Raw genomic sequence first — 19,988 nt, forward strand, 5'->3', positions numbered from 1 at the left:
CAGCTGCCAGATTATTACAACAGTTTATTTAACCTCAAAACATCTGATCAATTTTATTATCTCAGCAGAAGGGAGATATCCTGGAGAGTAGGATTTACAACATACTACTCATCCTAGCTGTCTGAGAGAATATAAAAATTATTCAACACTATAAATACCCTTGTGCCATCACCTTGCTGAGAAAACAAATTCAAATCACACTTTCTCCATTGCAAAGTCCATACAAATGAAGAAACTGAGTGCAAATCTTCGTGACATCACTGGGGTGGGAGTGTGGGGAAGGGGGCCAGGAACAATCCACAAAATTACAAGGTTTAAAAACATTCAAACATCCGGCTCATGATGTTTGGAGTTTTTATTCATCCAGAAAGAAGACACAGAGAGGGCTGCCAACTTCACCAAAACAAAGACTATCACGTTTCCAGGATCCTGATTTGGCTGCCTCCACACCGCCGAACTTATTTGGAAGTCTGCTCTGAGGCTCCAGAGAGATGAAGGGAAATGAAATGTTCATATTACACAAATGGGCTGAACAGCCCTCAGAGCTCCCGCCTTGTTCAGCAGAACCAGGGCACGCAATGTAACCCTTCTTGCCCCCACAGAATGGCCTTGGGATTCCTCCCACTTCTTCCTGACACTCCTACCAGGACTTCCCTACAGATCTTTGCATTCCATCTCCCCCACTGCTCCTTCAAGTCCAAGGGAAACTTCCACATGAAATAGGTCGGGTTGATTATTTCACCCTTTACAAAGAGGCAATATTTGGTAAGAATATAGACCCTTCAGCAATTGTCCCGGATTTCACTGTCAGCTCTACCATTCACTAATAGAATAATCTTGAGCAAATTATTTCTCTGTTGCTCAATTTTCTCATCTATAACCTCATGGCTTTGTTGTGAAGATTGAACAGTTCTGTGTTGAGTGGTTAGAACCAGGTGTGGCACATTGGAACTGCTATGAGAATTTTAGCTGTTTGTTTTTAGCATTCACTCAGGATATAGTCTTTAGTTCCCTTTGGCTCTGAACCTCCACTGTTGGACAGTTCTATCTGCCTCAGGCCCAGTTCCCAGCTCTTGGAACATCTCATCATTTAGCCTGGAAGAAGAGTTCAAACAGCTAGCTACCTGGGCTATTTTTGTATCTTGACTTTGGGATTATAACAAAGCTTTAAAATGATCATCTATCTCTCATCTTTCTACCAATTTAACCACCTTGAACAATCCCAGATAGACCAAAAATACAGATAACCCTCAACTGTAGTCATCTCCAAAATATACCATCATTCACAGCCACAGAGGGGAGTTAGGTAAGAATTACCGTCACTGCATCTGAGGAATGTGAGTATTGCATTTTTCCTGTTGATTTCTGCAACTGTTCACTTAAAAGAAAAACAAAATTCAAAGATCAACTTAGAAGTTCATGGGGAATAAACCACTGATTTCTATAATAAGACACATCAGTATCCCAAAAAAGCATGAAGACATTGTTAAAATGCTTATTCTGTTTTAGTTTCTGATTGTATTTGGTTTATTCTCCAATCCCATTTCGCTCTTCTTTCTAGAACCATGTTAACATATTGGATATCCTTGAATTCCTGGGGCTTCTTGTTTAATACACAATGTTTTGTGTATATTTTAATGTAAAGTGCATTCATTTAGGACCTCATAATCATTAAAGGAAAGGTTATTGATTTATAAAAATTTTGATTCATTCTATTACATGAAGCATTCATTAGTGTTCTTACAATATATTCGTGTTGTTTTATGTACAATAATTTGTTGCTTTTAATTACTATAGAGTACTCCAGAGTGTGTCATAAGAATTTTACTAACCACCTGATGCCTGCCATTTAATTAAAAAAAAAATTAATATCGTGTTGTTAATCTCATATTTGATCAACCTGATCTAAAGTCACAGTGATTCTGGTAATTCACAGGGAATTTTTCCTCCAATCTTTTACATAAGAGTTTCCACCTGAATTAGTAAGACAAATGATTCTTTCACTTTCTAGTAAGGATACACTTAAAGAAAAAGCACTTTTTATTTTGAAATCTAACTGTTGGGACCCAACATGCTTTGTTGATAAAAGTAAATACTGTTCAGAGACACAGAACGATATAAAACATAGACAAACTTTGTGGGAAAAGGCCATGAATAAAACGTAATTAATAAGGCAGCCATTTTTTGAGCCATCTATAGCATTTAAATTATAAAAAGACAGGAAATGCACAAGATTTCAAAAACGTTCAAATTCCTACATTGCAGGACTTTGCTCTAATGTGATACTAGAAACAATTTAAATGTCTATCAGGAAACTGGAGTCTAAATAAAATATGGAATTCTATGGAACTGTAAAAAGTGAAGTAATTCTGTAAGCACTGACACAGAAACATCTTAAAAATACATTGTTAATGAAAAAAAGAGTCAGAGAAGAGTTTTTTTAATATGACTCCTTGTTTGTAAGAAAAGGGAACATACATGTATAATAATGTGTACATATGCAGAAGAGCATGTGCTAGAACATATCTGGGAAGATACAAACTGCACAGAAAGATAGCAAAACCTTAGAGACAGAGAAAAAAATTACCTTTTAACTTTTGTCCTTTAGTACCATTTACGTATGTTTGATTGTTTACGACATGTATTAATTCCATACTAGCCTTTTCTAAACATAAATAAAAGTAAATAAAAGTGACTTGTGAAGAAGGTTGGAGACTGATTTTATTTACAAATGAAGTAATGAAGGAGTCCACCCAGAGACAGAATCACTGAGGCGAGCAGAAGCAAATTTAAGAAAGGAACAAAAGAGCAGATCAAGAGATTAAGAAGTCACCCTTGCCCCAAATAACTTATTAAAAGGCAATATAAAGTCAAAATAACTTAGCTATTTCCACACTGACGCATCATTTGCAAAGTGGTGGTATTTTTTTTTTATTGCAATGGAAAAGAAACATTTTTAAATTCGGTCTAAATAAAGTAATAATTTTCAGTGAACTGAGAGGTTAGGGGAAAATTCTTTTTTGACTACTGATGCTGACAGGAAGGTAACTGATAAAGAAAATCAGTTGAATATGTTTTTCAAATAGTTAACATCCTAAGAAATTAACTTCTTGCATTAAAAGATATTTGAAATAATATACATGTGCTTTTTTTCCTTTGATAAGAATGATGTAAATTCCAGTTTAAAATATATTTAAGCAATAAAAAGCTAATATCATCTTAGTTTTTGAGAAACAATTTACCTTTAACTTTTAAAATCATGTTTTAATGTTCAGTGCTTCAAAACAGATTATAAATTATTTTGATTTTTTCTCCAAATATTCAAAAATTAAAAGTTCAAAACAGAACTTGGCAACTTATGTCAAAATTTAAACTGTATTTCAAATTACTTACAAGAACTTGGAAAAATGTAAGAAATTTTAACAGAAATATGAGAAAATAAGAGGTAAATGTAGAACCATCCATATGGGAATGAGTAGTACTTTTTATCCTTGAGCAATTTCCATTTTTAATTTTCCTAAGACAGGAAGATGTTTTTTAAGAATTCAACATTTGATTTTTTAACTGTATAATCAAACCAGTTCTCCAGTGGAAAAGTTTATCTTAAATGTCTAGGAAAGAGCTCATAGAAAGCGGTAGCAGGCTTACAGGTAAACACTGGAATCATATCCATGGCAAATAAAAAAGGCAACAACAAACCTAACAAAATTTGGTGATACATACTCAGTATAGAACCAAGATGTTTCATGGTGATAGGCAATATAATTGTGTGGATTCTCTGTCCACACAATGATTTTAAATTCTGAACTTTTCACGTATATAATGAAAATACTAATGTTCTATTAGTGTATACTACACTAAATTTTCTTAGGACAAAATGTCTTTGCTTATCAGAATATTCCTTAAGATTTCAATAAGAAAAATATTAATAGAGTATGAAGTAAATTCTAGGTATTTGAACTTCAATCTTGCTTTTCTACTGCTTACCAGAAACAAGGCAACTGAAAGGAAGTATTTATGATGTTATACTCCCTCTAGTGGGCATTTTTTAAATGGAAAGTTCAGCACCCTCCCTGCACACTGCAATACACTGAGCTCCAGGATTCTCATGATCCTGAATGGGGAGGGTCTTTGCAGATTGTCTAGTCAACAGCTCCTGGGAAGCAGGAACTGCTTCTTGTCTGTTCTGTTTCACCCCCTCAAGAAAGCTACTGTTTCTATTTTAGGGGAACTACTGTCATCAAGTTATGTTTGAGTCCAAATTACAGTCTTTGTAACAAGGGGTTAACAAGAGGTCTTTTTGGACCTCTTGAAGAAACTGGGAAAAGTATACCCTCTTTTCCATTTTTCCCATCTTCAAGTATATTTAGAAAGTGGCTCACTGTCACAGCAGATACTAAACAAGTGCAACAGTAGTGTTAAGAAGTCATTTAAAAAATACATCGTCTCAGGCAGGAGTAACAAAGTAAGAATGCCCTATTAATAATCTGTAAAATCACAACCTTCACAGGGTTATTTTACTTGCCACTATATAATACTGTTGCCCGTAATATTCCAAACTGAGTATTATACCCAAGACCAAATAGTTTATGAGGACAAATATGTCCAATAAATTTTTAAGTTTTTAAAAAATATTCCTTTCACTTTATATGAAACTACAAGATTAATTTCTATTAGGTGGAAAAGGTAGTGTGCCTTATTATTTTTATTAATCCACAATAGTAGAGGGGGTGTGTGTAGAACCTAAAAGACCTCGGGGGACTTACAGTCCAAAGGGAGAGTAAAAATGTGTGAAATAACAGGATTTAGTCACACAGTAAAGGAACTTAAGCCATACGTATCCTACATTTACTCAAATTCAGTTCCCCAGTTTCAAAGATTTCACATGGAAATTCCCACCATTATGTTGTACGCCCCTTGAGCAGGAAAATCCCCCTGCCCTTTTGCCCCTCTGAGCTGACACAGAACCTACAACTGAATAAATGCTTACGTCAGGCTTTCTGTTGATGAAATTGTATCCCCAGGTTCAATGCTTGGGGTCACCAATAGGTACTAATTCCCATTTATACCACATTATAGATTAACCTGCTTTTCAGGGAATCTGCTGCTCATGGAACTGTTTTAGGAAACTAGGTGTCAGGAATAAGCTTAGGAACTCCCTGAGATTGCACCTATGGGTTAACAAGGCATACAAAATAGAAAGCCACAGAATGTATGCATCCAAGATTAGGTAATCAGTGCAAAGGTCAAATATATGGGAATACAAAAGCCTCAGGATGAAAGCATCAAAAATGGGGTAAACAGGATTAGGTATTCAGAGCAGAAACGCTCCCCCTCCAACTTAGTACAATAGCAGAAAGTTGCTTTTACAAGAAGCAAGGACCAAAATAGGTAAACAGATGTGTAGAGGAAGCAGGGAGAAGGTGCCCAGAGCAAATTAGCAAAAGAAAGGTGCCTTGTTGAATCTGAGGTAGCCTGCTCTGTCTTTCTTATCCCCTAGGCCAGTTTAGGTTAACAGAGGTGGGGCTCATGTCTGTTATAAAGAACCTTCTGCCCAGGGCCAGGATTTTGTTTTGTACTGACCCAAACCCCTAACACCGCATATCTTCAAAACACCCTTTTCCCCACTGACAGGAGTTAACTTCTCACCGTTTCATTGTCTCTTTGTGCCCGCCCTCAGGCCTGCAAGCCTTCTGCTCCATAATAAAAAATATCAAATATCAAATATCCTTACTTGAGGCTGTTGTCTCCTCCCGGACATTAGCCTCTTTTGCATTTTAATCCTGCGTTCTCTCTTGCTGGACAAGAGAGAACTCCAGACTCAGAGTCTATGACAACTAGGGAGAGCAATGAGAATTAGGACAGGTCTTAGGGTGGGTCATGGTGGGGAAAACCTTGGCAGGCAGGTTGTTACATAACTTACATAATTGCAAGGGTGAGGGAGCAGGTGAGGCAGAGGAGAGGTGCTGGGATATGGACAACTAGATGGTAGGGAACGACTTGGTAGACTGGATACTGTGGGCACACACTGATGTTTGTACAACCACACAAGGGTACAGAGTAATCTAAGGCAACGTTTCTCCAAGTATGGCCTGGGATATCCACTACAACATCCACCTGCAGTTTTTACAAACACAATTTCCAAGATGTAATCCAAGACCTATTCAGTATGAATTCTAGGAATGTTGCCTGATAAACTATGTATTTAACAAGATAACTGCTGATTTCTGTACGGATACTCAAGTGTAAGAATCTTAGCACTAGGGATTTTAAAAACCTCTACACAGGTCCTTACATAAGGATGAATATGCAAGGAATGGGAATGGGGACAAGTAGGCTCTCAAATATCAACTACTATGGGGAAAATCAGACAAAAACCTTTACAAATCCCTTAGAAATTGCCATTTGGAGACAAACATGCTCTCTCAATGAGATTTCCCTGCTATGTGGCAAGAGAATTTATTTTTTTGACTAAGCACTAGATTACAAAATTGTCTAACATTTGAATACCATACTGAAAACATTTATCTTTAAAATCTAGAACTACCTTGGGCTTGCAGAAATTGTACCCGGAATCCCTGGGCAAAACAGAGACTAGCTGGGATATATTGGATAAATCAGAAAGTGCCAATAAAATGAAAAGACAGATTTATTGATTAGTTCATTTACTCATATTGGACAGCAACTCTATATTCGGTGTTATGCTTAATGACAGGAATATCAAGATTGTGAGTGAAATTAGTGTGATCCTAAGTAATGCAAGTTTGTTGTACTTCCAGAAAATACATTATGAAAAGTTATAAAGCTAAGGCGAGAAACCTCTTAACAGATATTTTATCTGTGAATTGATACTGTAATACGTATTAAGAATTCTAATTATTACGTGAAAGAAAACCATAGGGACAACTAAGTGGAGATAAAGAGAGGAGTTTTCATCATTCACAGGTGATAAAGAAGGAAGTAAGCCTATTGTTCTATAGAAGTGATTTATTTATTTTAAGGTGTCATGGCTTTCTGGCCTATTTAGTTGATGTTATTAGTTATTTAAATGTTTTATAGTTATCACCCACTTTCTTGTAAATCTGGCATATGATTCTAAGAAGTGGTCTACTACGAGGACTACTTGCATGAATATTGGGTCTGGGGGCTTGACTGTCTTCTATGTTCCTTGATTACATGTAAATGCATCATTGACCGAAATATACTTGACAGCCAATGTATCCATCAATAATATCATATAAGCCACAAAATGTTCTTACTGTGCCATACTACCATGGAAAAAAATATAAACCATCACTGTTTTAGTGCACTGCAAAATGTCAGCAGTTCTCTGGTTTAAAGGCAATAGAAAAAATAAAAAAAAGTTCCTAACAAACATCACGCATCTCAGGAGAAACAGTGACAGAGTGGCCAGAGTGATCATAATTAAAAACACATTCTCTATTCTCAAGGAAGTCAGCTGCAGGAGCATTCAGAGAGCTACACGAATTTATGTTTTTATTTTCTAAGCACTATTTCAATCATAAACCCCAAAGAGTATTGATACAAATTTCCTTTTTGCTCTAAGTGCATTTTCAAATGAGAGAGAACATTCTGCAATTGATTTACATAGAAATACTTCATGTGTGCTTAAATCCATTTCTATTGACAGACTCTCAATATTCTGATGTCTAAGCTTTCGCATTGAATTCCTAATTCTTCACGCAAGAGCAACTACACTTCCCTCTCAACCCTTTCCATTTACTTTCCCCAAAATCTGTGTGCCATGAACTTGAATCAAAGAGTCCCTTGTGTCTATAGCACTACTTGGCTGTGGCCTTTCCAACATTAGATAAACTAAACTGTGGCCAAATCACCAGTATTATTTTAGAATTTGTCCATATGTCATTTTTAAATTGAAGTAATCTATGAACAGACGATGGGACTCTTGGGGAAAATAAAAAGAAAGTTTATCTTTTGATACCTTCTACCTATTGCTAGTTCTTTTTACCATATGTCTCCTACCTGCGAAGTCCCATTGCCCTGCCACACTGGAATAACATAAGTCTTTAATCAAACCTTCTCTCTCTGCTACATAGGGGTAGGAATGGCTTAGAACAGTGATTCTCGAGACAAGGTAGGGAAGAGGAGAACAAGAGATGGTAAGAATTTTGCGTTGTTCTAAAAATTACGAGTTAAAAAAATAATAAAATAAAAATAAAAATCATGACTACCTTTGAAAATATTTTCTTTTCATGACAAAAATTTCAGAGAGCAAACTTCAGCCAAAACTTCTTTGCTGGTATATTAGTTTCTCATTGTTGCTGTCGTAAATTACCACGAACTTTGTGCGTTAAAATGACACAAATTTATTACCCTCCAGTCCTGTAGGCCTGAATTTCAACATGAATCTCCAAGAGCTTAAATGAAGGTGTTAGAGGGCTATGTTTCTCGAGGCTCAAGGGGCCAATCTGTTTCCTTACCTTAATCTAGCTTCTAAAGTACATCTGCCTGCCTTGTTCTGTGGCTCCTCCTTCCCTAAGAAGAACACTTCAGTAGCCAGCAGTGTCGCATCATGATTATTGGGCCCATCCATTTCATGTAGTGTAACATATTTAAAGTCGACTTTAAATAAAAACCTTTAAAAACCTTAATTTCATCTTCAATCCTAATTTTCTTCTGCCATGTGACATAATACATGCATGAGTTATATGGTTTACAATGTAAACATCTTTGGTGACCATTGGTTTTCTGGCCACAACTAGTGAGGATGGTTGTAACATGGTAATTATTAGTCACAGAAGAGGTGCTCCCTTTAAAGGGAGATGCAAAATGAAAATCAAAAAAGTGGTGGGGCATCAAGTATTTAACATCCTCAGAGGGGGACCAGGTTTGGAAGGCTGGGCAACTGGCTTAGTAATAAAAATAATTGTTCAGGACATGATTTGATTGGGTGGAAAAGGTACATATATTTATGTGGGAGCTTAGATTTTAGCCTTAAATCTTCAACAGAGGACTCGTGTGCCTTTGTCAAAGCCACTCTGTCTGGAGTCCAGTTCCCTTTGTGAAATAAACATTTGGATCTGAGGGGGCCTAAAACAACTAAAATAATCTCAACATGAAAATAAATAATATAGCTTTGGATACTTCCCAGCCCAGGAGTTTGTGCTTTAAAGAAAATGAAACCTTTAAAATTTGTGTCAGCTAGTCATTAGGGAAAGTACTTCTTCTTTTCAAATCTTGTACATATGAAGCACACCTATTCCACTGCTGAGGCTATGTGTTAAATCTGAGAGAAAGCAATTCTTTACTTTCATATGAATTGCTTCCTTCATGGTTTTGATAGTTACTGACCCACCTTTCTTTATTTTCTCCTTCGACTAGACTATAAATTTCTCAGAGAAGCATCACAGAACAACAACAATGGTCACAAATACTAATACCTATAGAAGCCAGCCAATAATGATGAGGATACAGAGTATGAGCATGAAGGAGTAGTGGGCTTATGGAAAATTAGAACATGTACCCCAACTAAAAAGGAGTAACTGTTGCTCACATTGAGTTTACTTGCCTTGCAAAAAATAAATTAATTAATTAAAAAGTCCCTTATTGCTAGATAGCTACATTTTTATAATGACATTTTCCAACTTTCAAACATGGGTAACTCTTTTAAATTTTAATACAAATATGAAAAAAAAAAAACCCATACCCATGGGTTAAATCCAGCCAAAGGGCTTCCAGTTCATAAACTCTGAAGGATTTTCTAGTCCTTATAAAGCTAAATGCTACCCAACATCACTCAATGTATGAGGTATAGATAATAATCCTCTCTCATGCTTGTGAGACAGAACACAGTTGTGTAATGAGTAAAGGGTTGAGCTATTCCAGCATGAAAATATGACTTAATATCTTCAAACACTTCTCCATGTTGTTTGTATGATATCATATGAACTATAAGAGTCTTTATATCAAAGCATAAATCAAATCCTTTGAAAGAACAATATGAGACATGGGTGGGAGAAAAGATTTGGTCTGTGACTTCCACCATAAAATCACTATGGTCAATGCTGAGAGCCTGAGCATCATAAAACATTTAAAATCATACAGTGCTAAATGCCCTGTTTTAAATGTCAGTGCCAGTAAAATAAGTAACAAGAGCATCTCACAACTTTTGTGACAGAGGAAAGACTGAAAAACACACACACATGCACACACTACTGTATGTATGCATGCATGCATATATAGAGATAGAAAGATGTATATTGAATTCGTTATTACTAATGAAATGATCGGTGTACATTGAGTTCAAAACAATAGCAAATTCTACCACCAGGTGGAGCTTAGCTTCCATTAAAGCAGCACATATATAAAACGATTTCAAGAGCTTGTTTGAATTATTTGTATACCTTCAGAAAAGAGTGAAGTAAAAAGTAAACATCAAAGGAGACTGGGCTTTAAAAGCCTGTTACAAATGCCAGGTATCGAGGACTTTAAGCATTTTTCATGAGAGTGCACAACTGATCAGATGTTCAGGGGCCACTCATAAATGATTTTGACAACTGACTTCCTTCCTGCTCTTTTCCTTTTCCTTGTATGAGAATGTTGTTAAATTCCTCAACATTGAAGCACTCTCTTTTAAAAATCATATAGACACCACCATAATAGGACCTAAGAAGTAAAATTATAAAAAGAAATAGCTTATATTATGCAAAAGCTGGACTGTTTGTTTTACACACCAGAACATGTATTCTCCATTAGGTGAAATTAAATGTCAGCACATAAAGTATCTAATGCGGTACCTGAAATAGCTGGTAATAAAAGTTACTTCTGCCACAGTTGCAAATGAAATGACCATTCCATGATTAATCCCTAGCAAGTCAGTGTTCTACATGTCTATGAAATGCTCATTGCATATTCAAAGCATATCTAGGGTTTGTAGAGCAGCCAATTATAAATTGAGATATGGTGTTTGTCCTCAAACTGAGGAGAAAAAAAAATGCTATACAAATAAGCATACCTGACTCTGCATGTGAATTGTCATGAATTTGCACCTTGTAAGTACCATAAGAATGGAGAGGTCAGGGAAGGTATGCTAATAGAACAGAAACAGGAATTAATCTGGTAGGAAGGATGGGGATCGAATCAACAGTGGACAGGTGACATGTTTCTGATAAGAGCAAGAGTCAAAGTGCACAGCCGGCGTGCGCTCAGGAAGGCAAGATGTCTAATTCCACTGCAGCTACGTTTTGCCCTAAAGGATAGAACCAGACAGGAAACAGACAGGTGGACTAAGATGATGGGTCCTAGTGAAAGACAAATGGTGGATTTGCTTGCTAGAAAAAGTAGGTAGAGCGTTCCTGAGGATGGTGGGTCAGTAATTCAGAATGAGGACAGCATCATCTATGTGGCTTATTGAAGGGAAAGAAAATCTGGGAGGCTTACTCAGTATTAAGTATGCCTGCCTGCCGAACTTCTTTATACCTGAAACCAACATTCACTATTCTAATTTCAAAGAAAAGAGAGACGTATAAAACGTGTCCTCTATTTTTAAGTTGTCTAGTGTTAAAATACTGTAAGTTTTGGAGTGGTGGGTCAGTACTACATAAGTATAGATGCAGAAGAGTGATTCAAATGTGTATAAAAAGATCTAAGAATAGAGCATGCCAGGCAGTAAGAGTGTGTTCAAAGGTGCAAGGCAAAAGAACGGTGTGATCAGGAAATGGTAAGTGGTTTCCTGCCTTGTGTGGCATATAAGGCACGAGTAGCTGCTAGCGATGAGGACACAAGCCAAAAGGACGACAGAAATAAAAGAGAGAGCCTAGATGTGATGGATAATTCAAAGAAAGATACGCAAGTTGCATAAGGAACAACTGTGGGATAAGGTGATACCAAAGGACCCAAACCTCCCAAAGAGGAATGTCCCTGAGGAGGACAACAGAACTTCAGGTTTTTGTTTTTGTTTGAAGTTTAACTAAATAGTAATAAGTCCAAGGATAAAAGTGTTGTTCAGTAAGCAGTTGGCGGTTCACGTGATATCCGTTGGGTGTGGCAGGGGTTTGCGAGACATCAGAAAAATGCGCTGCGACGCGTGGCATTCGTCATCGGCATCCCTCATTTAATGCTTAATATACGGTAGCCAGGATTACTTGAGTAATTCGTTTGTCTTTTGCTCTTTGTACTTTTTGCTCATACTTACACTTACAGATAGTAGCCTGGCTTTGTGGTTCCTTGCTGCGGGGATTTCGGAAAGGGGGAAAGCAAGAAGAACCTAAACTTACTGGTGCAGCTCGTTCTGGTGTAAAAGTCAAACTCCATTAGAATTACTAATGATCCTTGGGTAAGGGGAAGAGAGGAAGGAACTTCGAGGCCAGAAGAGAAAAAAAGAGAGATCTGGAGATGGAGAAGGGGGTGATGACCCTGTGAGGACAGTGAGGACTAACAGCTGAGAATGAGAGGGACAGTTATGATGCTCTGATGCTTGACACCCAGGGTCTTCCAACATCCATGAGAGAAGACCCTGAACGATGCCTGAGGTTGACTTCCAGCCTAACCCCCGAGGACTGGGGCTTGAAATCACAGATAAACTGATTTTTTTAAAAATAGGTTTTGTAGACACATGAATTTATGAATTGAAGATTCCAACACGTTACATAGGCTCCGATGGATTCCTAGATATCACTTCATCTATGTATTCCATCTCTCTTGCTAAACAAGACTGTACATTTCTCAAGGGTTTATATCCCAGCAGATAAAGGCTTAATTAAAGGGTGTTGATACTGTTGAGAGTCTGAAATTAAATTTCATGCCTGAAAGGGACCTTACTTTACAGGTTACTGTTACATTTAATGAAAACTGAAATTAGCCAGATAGGTAAAACTTTCATGCTTAGCCTCAAGGAGATTACATCTTCAAAGTGGACAGAGATGTATAAAAAGAACATTTCAATAAAATATGTAATCAGAAAGTGAAGGTATCCACCGGTGCTACACGAATACCGGCAAAGGAGGATGTGCTGCCTTATGTGAAAGCCCAGGGAAAGAATTTAGTAAGAGCCTAAGTGAAATCATCAAGACTAGGGCCACAATAAGACAGAGAAGCCTCTACCTCAAATGCTCGAATTTCTCTCCTCTGAACCCGTCAATACCTAATGATACCACTTATTTCACTTTTACTGTATCACTTTCCATAGTCATAATTTTCATTTGTTTTTCTCACTTTTCCAGGAAAAAAAAAAAACATTTCAAGGAGAATAGGAATCCTGCCTTTCATCTCTTTATACAATTTCCACAGCACCTAGAGGTCTTGAACATAAGAGACACTCAATAATTAGGGACCAGCATTTGGTCTGCTCTGGCGTTCTCACTTTACTGACCAGGAAATACACCTCTGTTGTTAACGACTATCTCTGACAGCTGGCCTGAAGCCCACAAAGTAATGAGGATAGAAACAAAAACTTAAACCCAACTGATCAAGTAGACTCTCAAAAGCTACACTGATAACCACATTTATCCTTTGTCATTTCTTATTCTAACTTATAACATTTCTTACTGATAACTTTTAGACCCTATTGATGACAAGAAGCATAGGGGGAATTAAAAAAAATACAGGATTTGGAAACTGGCAGTGCCACTTATGAGTTGTGTGATCTTAGGAACATCACGTGTTCTCTGTGAGCCTCAGGCTTTTCTATAAAGTATGGATAACTGAGTTCTCATAAAAGTTATATCAGATATGTAAAAATTATTAGGAGAAGAATAAAATGCAACTCAATGGTAATTATAACTGAATAACTGTCTCTAAGATCCTCTTCTACTATAATAAAGATCACAGCAATTTTATAAAGAAAAAAAAAGCAGAGTCTTTATTTTACATACTTTGCCCTTCATTTGTGTTACTTTGTAAAACTGTCTAATTTAGTCAAGTCTCATAAAATATTTCTCCCAGTTAGATACGGTATTTGGGGGAAGAAAAGATCGTTTTCTTAGTGTTGCAAATTAACCATGGCTAACACTAAAAAATCCAGACTTTAGGAAATCTGACATTCACACTCCTTTATGTTGAACTTGTTGGACACATTGAGCATTTCTCTTGAAGAGAAGGGATGATAGTGCTATCACCCACTCTGAAGAGGGTCTCATCGGGAGACAAGACATAAATCAGTCCTTCAAATGAAGATGTAGCTGAGGGTAGGCACCGCTTGCTCTCTGGTCTAGGAATAACTGGGACCAGACACCCAGGAATCGAGTGTTTCTGATAGTGAGCCAGTGGAGACACGCCCGATGTGACTGGAAAACCTACATTTGCTTCTCGCTGGTAGCAGCACATATCCCTGCAGCAACAGAGAGATGACTACAATGTTAGGGAGCATCCAGCCTCTACCTCCTAGAATTGCTCCTTGGTTAAGCTCTCTGAGTGAGCTGGAAGAGCGTCCAAGACTGATACCCTGGATACAAGGACAGTCCCTCCTCTGGGGCTACAGGAGGACACATGGGAACAGTTAAGACTAGAACCAGCAGGACCCAGAGTGGTTTTCTCATGACCATCATTAGGAGAGGTTACAACATGGCAACACAATGAAAAGAGTAAGAGAAACCGAGGGACTTATTCTAGAGCATTCATGAAATTGTAGGGAGTATGACTTTGAGTCAGTGTAGCCACTGGCAGAAACCATATGAGTTCATGTTTTAATAACATAAGTTTAAAAAACAATAATGTAAAATCATTTTACATCAGGGGCTAGTGAGGTCTCTATTATTAAAGCTATACAATTACTTAAAAATTGTGTTGCATCTGCTTTGCCAATCAGTATTGTTAATTATGCATAATTACTATATACAAATTTGTATTTGTTATATGGGTAGGTACAATATATTTTCTCTATTTTCCCAATTTATTTAAGATAAACTTTGCTAAATCAGTGAGAGCTAATATGCTAATCTCTAGAAGTTCTTCTTATATGTGCAGAGGCCAAGCTCATGCTGCAATTGTTTGAGAATAATTCTTTCAAAAAAATGTTGACATGAAAAAATACATCCATTTTTTTCTTTGTCTACATTCTCTCCCTACATGCACACATGCACGCACGCACGCACACACACACACACACACACACACACACACAGAGAGAGAGAGAGAGAGAGAGAGAGAGGGAGAGAGAATATCAAGATGAAATTAATAGAGATATCCTAATGGTGATAAACCTTTTCAAAGTTTAAGAGGAATTAAACTTAGGGTAATCTTTCTTAAGGGGGAAGTTTCACATTTAAGTTTTAATTCTAAGTGAAAGGAACTAGAGAGACCACAATTTTCAATTCATATGCTAGAGAGACAGTTGGAAGAAGAGTATATATATCAAAAAAATACTAGTGGAAAAACCCCCAGTCTACCAAAGTGTCATTTACTGTAGTCACAGATTTATGCAGATGGGTAGAGGGTGATTCATTATCAAGGGTAAAGATAAATAATTTACATATCCTATATATTTGGTGGGCCAAAATAATTTAAAGCAGTGACTTCAGAGTTGAAAGTTTGTCTGATAGTAAACAACTAAAAGTTAGTGAAATAAAAATTAAATTCAATTTAGGCAACATATATAAGTTTGGGGAAAAGTAGTGTTATGTATAACTGCACAATTAAACCAGATCTTTTAATATCCATTAAGATTCTCGAACTAAAGCCAAGGATATTTGGTCTATAGTTGTTTCGCCCTGCTATCTTATTAAAGCATATTACACTTATCTTAAATTCCTGATTCATGGTAAAAGTTATGGATATTCCCACTGGGATACTCAAAATTCTTAATTTGTTTACACATTTTGGCTTCTTTCCAGATTTTATGTGAACAGTCACTGATCCAAGAAACAAACAGGCGGAAATGTCTTTGAATAGCATTCTTTTACTATCAGGTCATACATACCTCCATTCAGTAAAACAGGCAACGAAATTCCTGAACTGGGCAGTTCAATAATACATTTTTAAAACTCAAGAGAATGATCTTCCATTCAAACAAGAAAAGAAAAAAGGAACTATGAACTTAACAGGGTCTTAAAAACACACACAGGATGGAAGAGAAATTCCTTCAAACTATTGAAAAAGTTAGTAACATGCAGATTTTATCATCTATTTCCTTCTCCTCAAAGGGATGTTTTGTTATCCACTTAGACTGAAGAGCTTGCTTTCAACCAAATTAAGGGCTCAGATGCAAAGAATAAGAAGGGGGGGCGGGAGAAAGCAAAACCTCACATACCAACAAACCAACCAATTTCAATAGTGCATTTTATAATGAGGTAGAACAAAGAACAAAATGGATAGCTCCAGAATGGCAAACCTCCAGAAACCTCATTCAGTTAATCTTCTAGATGCTTTGCCAAACCTTATCCAAATAACCCAATTATTATAGTCTACAGACTAGTGGAAATTCTTACAAAATTGGCTTCCTTCTGGAATCTCAAATCATGTCTCCACTCGGGTCAGAAAGATCACTAAGAGTGCCTTGTTGAAGTTTTTGCCCCTGGGCTCAAGTGCAATTTTGCAAAATGAAAAATGAGGGAATGCCTCTAGGTAAAATTCTGGATGCAGGTTTAGATTTTGTTAAAACCTTAAGTACAGAACAGCCCCCTCCTAGTTGTAATCTAATTCCCTGAAAAACAGTCCACAGTAGACTCAGAAATTCTGGATTCCCAAACTCAGTTTGGCTTTCAGTGTGTGGAGTGATCAGGAGGCCTTAATCTCTGCATATGCCTTTTTGCAACTGTCACAACACAAGGCTGATACAGACCTACCTCAAAGAGACCCTGCAAAGATTAATTAAGGTTAAACTGGCCAAAAAAAAAAAAAAAAAAAAATGCATTTGACAAGTCAAGCTTTATCCATGCTGCTAAATAGACCCATATGTTTTAAGAACTGCTCAGAGTATTTGGTAGTATCTTCAACTAAGTACAGAATATATTTACATAATGCATTTCAGCTGTGAAGCCATTTTTAAAAATCAAAGATTCCAATATTTCAGATGGTAAGAGAAAACAATCTGGCTCTGCTCAGGTCTACCTCATTATACGGAGCACCATTCACCCCAAAAACTGCCCATCAAGCGAATACTGGCATATGTGCTTAGGACTGTCTAATGGCCAGGGAAGACTTCATACTTCGTCATGCCTTGGCATTTCTCTAGACTTTCCTTTCTCCTATAAACATGATAAATGGATTTCTACTTCTCTTTTCATGTCTTCTCGTTGCTGAGGCACAAATAGCTATATGCACCTCTGGTTCATCAGGAAAGTACTTCTGCTTTTTCATTATTCAAGTGTATCTGACATCCACTAGGAAATTCCTACAACTTTAGAGCCCTCAGAGATGTCATTGATAGTAACTGTACATCAGTATTAGTCTTTGTAAATTTTAATGGCACAGGCAGACACAGTGATGTTCCAAAGCATGTTCATGTGTTGCGGGTGATGATGGGCAAAGGAAAGGAAGAGTATAGAAATACTGAAAGACAATGGGACTTAGCTTTTTCCCCTCTTATTAAAGAAGACTCTTTTGAGAGTCATTCTTTAAAAGATCTTAAAGTATTATGTTTTTGTAATATTGCAGGTCATTGTGTTTAGGAATATGAGCTCTAAAGTGAGAAAGCCCTTTGTGAACCTCATTTCTCCCACATGCTGCTTGGGTGACTCTTACTCTCAAGAAGTTATTTGAAATGTATATGCCTTGGTTTCTTCATTTTGTAAAACAGATTGGTACACCACCTGGCACATAAAGTTATTATGAAGAAAAAAAAGATACATGCAAAGCACTAAGAACAATTTCTAGAACATAGCACTCACTCAATAAATGTTAGTCATTTTTATTATTATTTTAAATGCCTGTATTTGAATTCAATATCATTTTAGGCCCAAGAAAGTTTAACTTCTTTTGTAAACTTTTCTAAAACTTTCAGGTCTGTTTTTCTTTTAGTAACTATTAAATAGGGAGGAAGTAACCCTCAGGACCTTCTAGTACTTTGGGACCAACATTTCTCCTCACAAGCATTCTACTTAGCAAAATGTGTGTCTGTAGATACATCCTAGATTTGTGAGGACAAACGTACTGATGCACTGCCACAGATGTTCTTTCCTTGGTTACCACTTGGTGTGTAATAAAAAGTCTCAAAACATAGTATTAGCAAACAACACTGAGCGTTGCTTTAGCTCACCTGTCTGGTGGAGGTCACCTGAACTGGCCTGGGGAACCCTGCTGCTCTCAGCTGGGGCTCTTCATCCATTTGTTGATTATCTGGACATCAGCTGATCTGGGCTTTTGTTTTCCTTTGGAGACACCAGGCCAGGTAGGACATGTTCATCTCACGGTGGGGGCAAGAGCAGAACGGAGCAAGTGGCAACATGCAAAGTCTCTTAAGTCTAGTCTCAGGCATACACAAGCCACTTGTGCCTCACTCTGCTGGTCAGAGTAGCTTACACGGTGAATCCCAAAGTCAAGGCGTGCACATATATTCCTCCTATGGAAGCTAAGTGGAAAGAAAGAATATTTCTGAACCAAATTCAATTCACTACCCCCATGCAGACACTGTTAAGTAATCACAGTACTCCATTCCACTGTGACTGAATATAGCTTTTATATTCTCAGCAGCCATTTTAATTGCTAGGAAACCTGCTTAATATGAGGGAAAGAAGAAAAAAGAAAAACTGAGACTTCTGATTTTGCACATTTTTAATATATTTTACAGAATAATAAATCTGGATCTCAAATTCTATAAAATAAAACATCACTGTTATTTTCTGAGAGTAAATGTTATATTTATTCAATTGTAATTGAGTTAGTTTTAAAAATATGTATATATACACTAAATATCAATGACAACTGCCATTGGATATTAAAATATCAACCACTTAGTTATTTATCAAACACATATTTTGCTTTATAAAGAGAATATATTGAAAATCTTGAATAGTGTGTTGCTGTCATTTAAAAAAATCTGTACATTTTTCACCATTTTGAAACTAAAAATGTACAAGAACATATAAAGTGGTACAGTACCCCAGGCTGTGTACCTCACACAGCCAGTTCTGACTTATTTTAAACCACACTAATAAAGCCCAACATGATATGTATTTTTCATTTATTCTGTTTATTTTTGAATTAAACTTTTAAAATTCAATCTTTCTTCATCAAAATGGCTTTAACACTTAAAACTATTACTAATTCTTACCTGTAAATTCATATACTTGCAACAAGTTATCTCTCAAACTGAGCGGTTTTAAAAAATTTATACCTCTTACCAGTATGTCATTAACCAAACCACTGAACACACTGTTAAATTCTTTAAAAGGCTAATTAAATTGCACTCAATTAGCAAACATTTAGAAAGAAGAGTCTTTCCACAGAACTTTCCACAGGTAGAGGACAATTTTACACCCCTGAAGCATAAATTACTATTATTTTTAACAATATTTGGGAAAATAAAGTGAAAAAAAGACAGTTCCCATGAAAGTAATTAAGTTTACAGAAGCAGTGATGAAAATGTAACTATAAAATTTGCCTCTGGATCTCTTAAACAATAAAAACAACCAGTCTATCTTTCTCTCTTGGCTAATACTTCTCTCCATTCCCTTCACCTCTAGCTACAATTACCAATTAGTCTATGTTGGAAAGATGGCTAGAAAGCCAAAAGCTTCAGGACTTTCCTCTGGTCATTGGGATGATCTGTCCCTCCTTATCCATTCCTCCAATGCACAGTTGGAGCCTCTGGCTTACTTCCCATAGCTTCTCGGCTGGATGTCCTTTGCCAGCATTATGATTAAACAGGGAGATGAGCTTGAAACTTACTATGAGTGGTCCTGAGTTTAATCCCTACTTTTTGTCACTACGCAGCCCCATGGCTGTGGACAAGGCAGTTAAAGATCCCTGAACCTCCAGTTCCATCTAAGCAGTCAAGGATGTGAGAAGACTTCTTTAAATTATTTTCAAAGCTGTGAATCACTTTATAAACTGTAAAGAAAAAGATCGAATGC

At 36.7% G+C, this 19,988-nt stretch overlaps 1 long non-coding RNA gene across 3 annotated transcripts in view; it reads right to left on the reverse strand.

Moving 5' to 3' along the window:
• LOC109263772 (uncharacterized) overlaps positions 1 to 19,170 on the reverse strand; it is a 220,655-nt gene extending 201,485 nt beyond the window's left edge. For all 3 annotated transcript variants that reach the window (XR_008420451.1, XR_002078385.2, XR_008420452.1), the window contains exon 1: positions 18,173 to 19,170. This is a non-coding gene — a long non-coding RNA (uncharacterized LOC109263772). The remainder of the gene's footprint in view (positions 1 to 18,172) is intronic.
• Between the last annotated feature and the right edge of the window lie 818 nt (positions 19,171 to 19,988).

The sequence above is a fragment of the Panthera pardus genome, unplaced genomic scaffold (assembly GCF_024362965.1).
Source record: "Panthera pardus isolate Hobbes unplaced genomic scaffold, ASM2436296v1 HiC_scaffold_8, whole genome shotgun sequence".
NCBI classification, from domain to species: domain Eukaryota; kingdom Metazoa; phylum Chordata; class Mammalia; order Carnivora; family Felidae; genus Panthera; species Panthera pardus.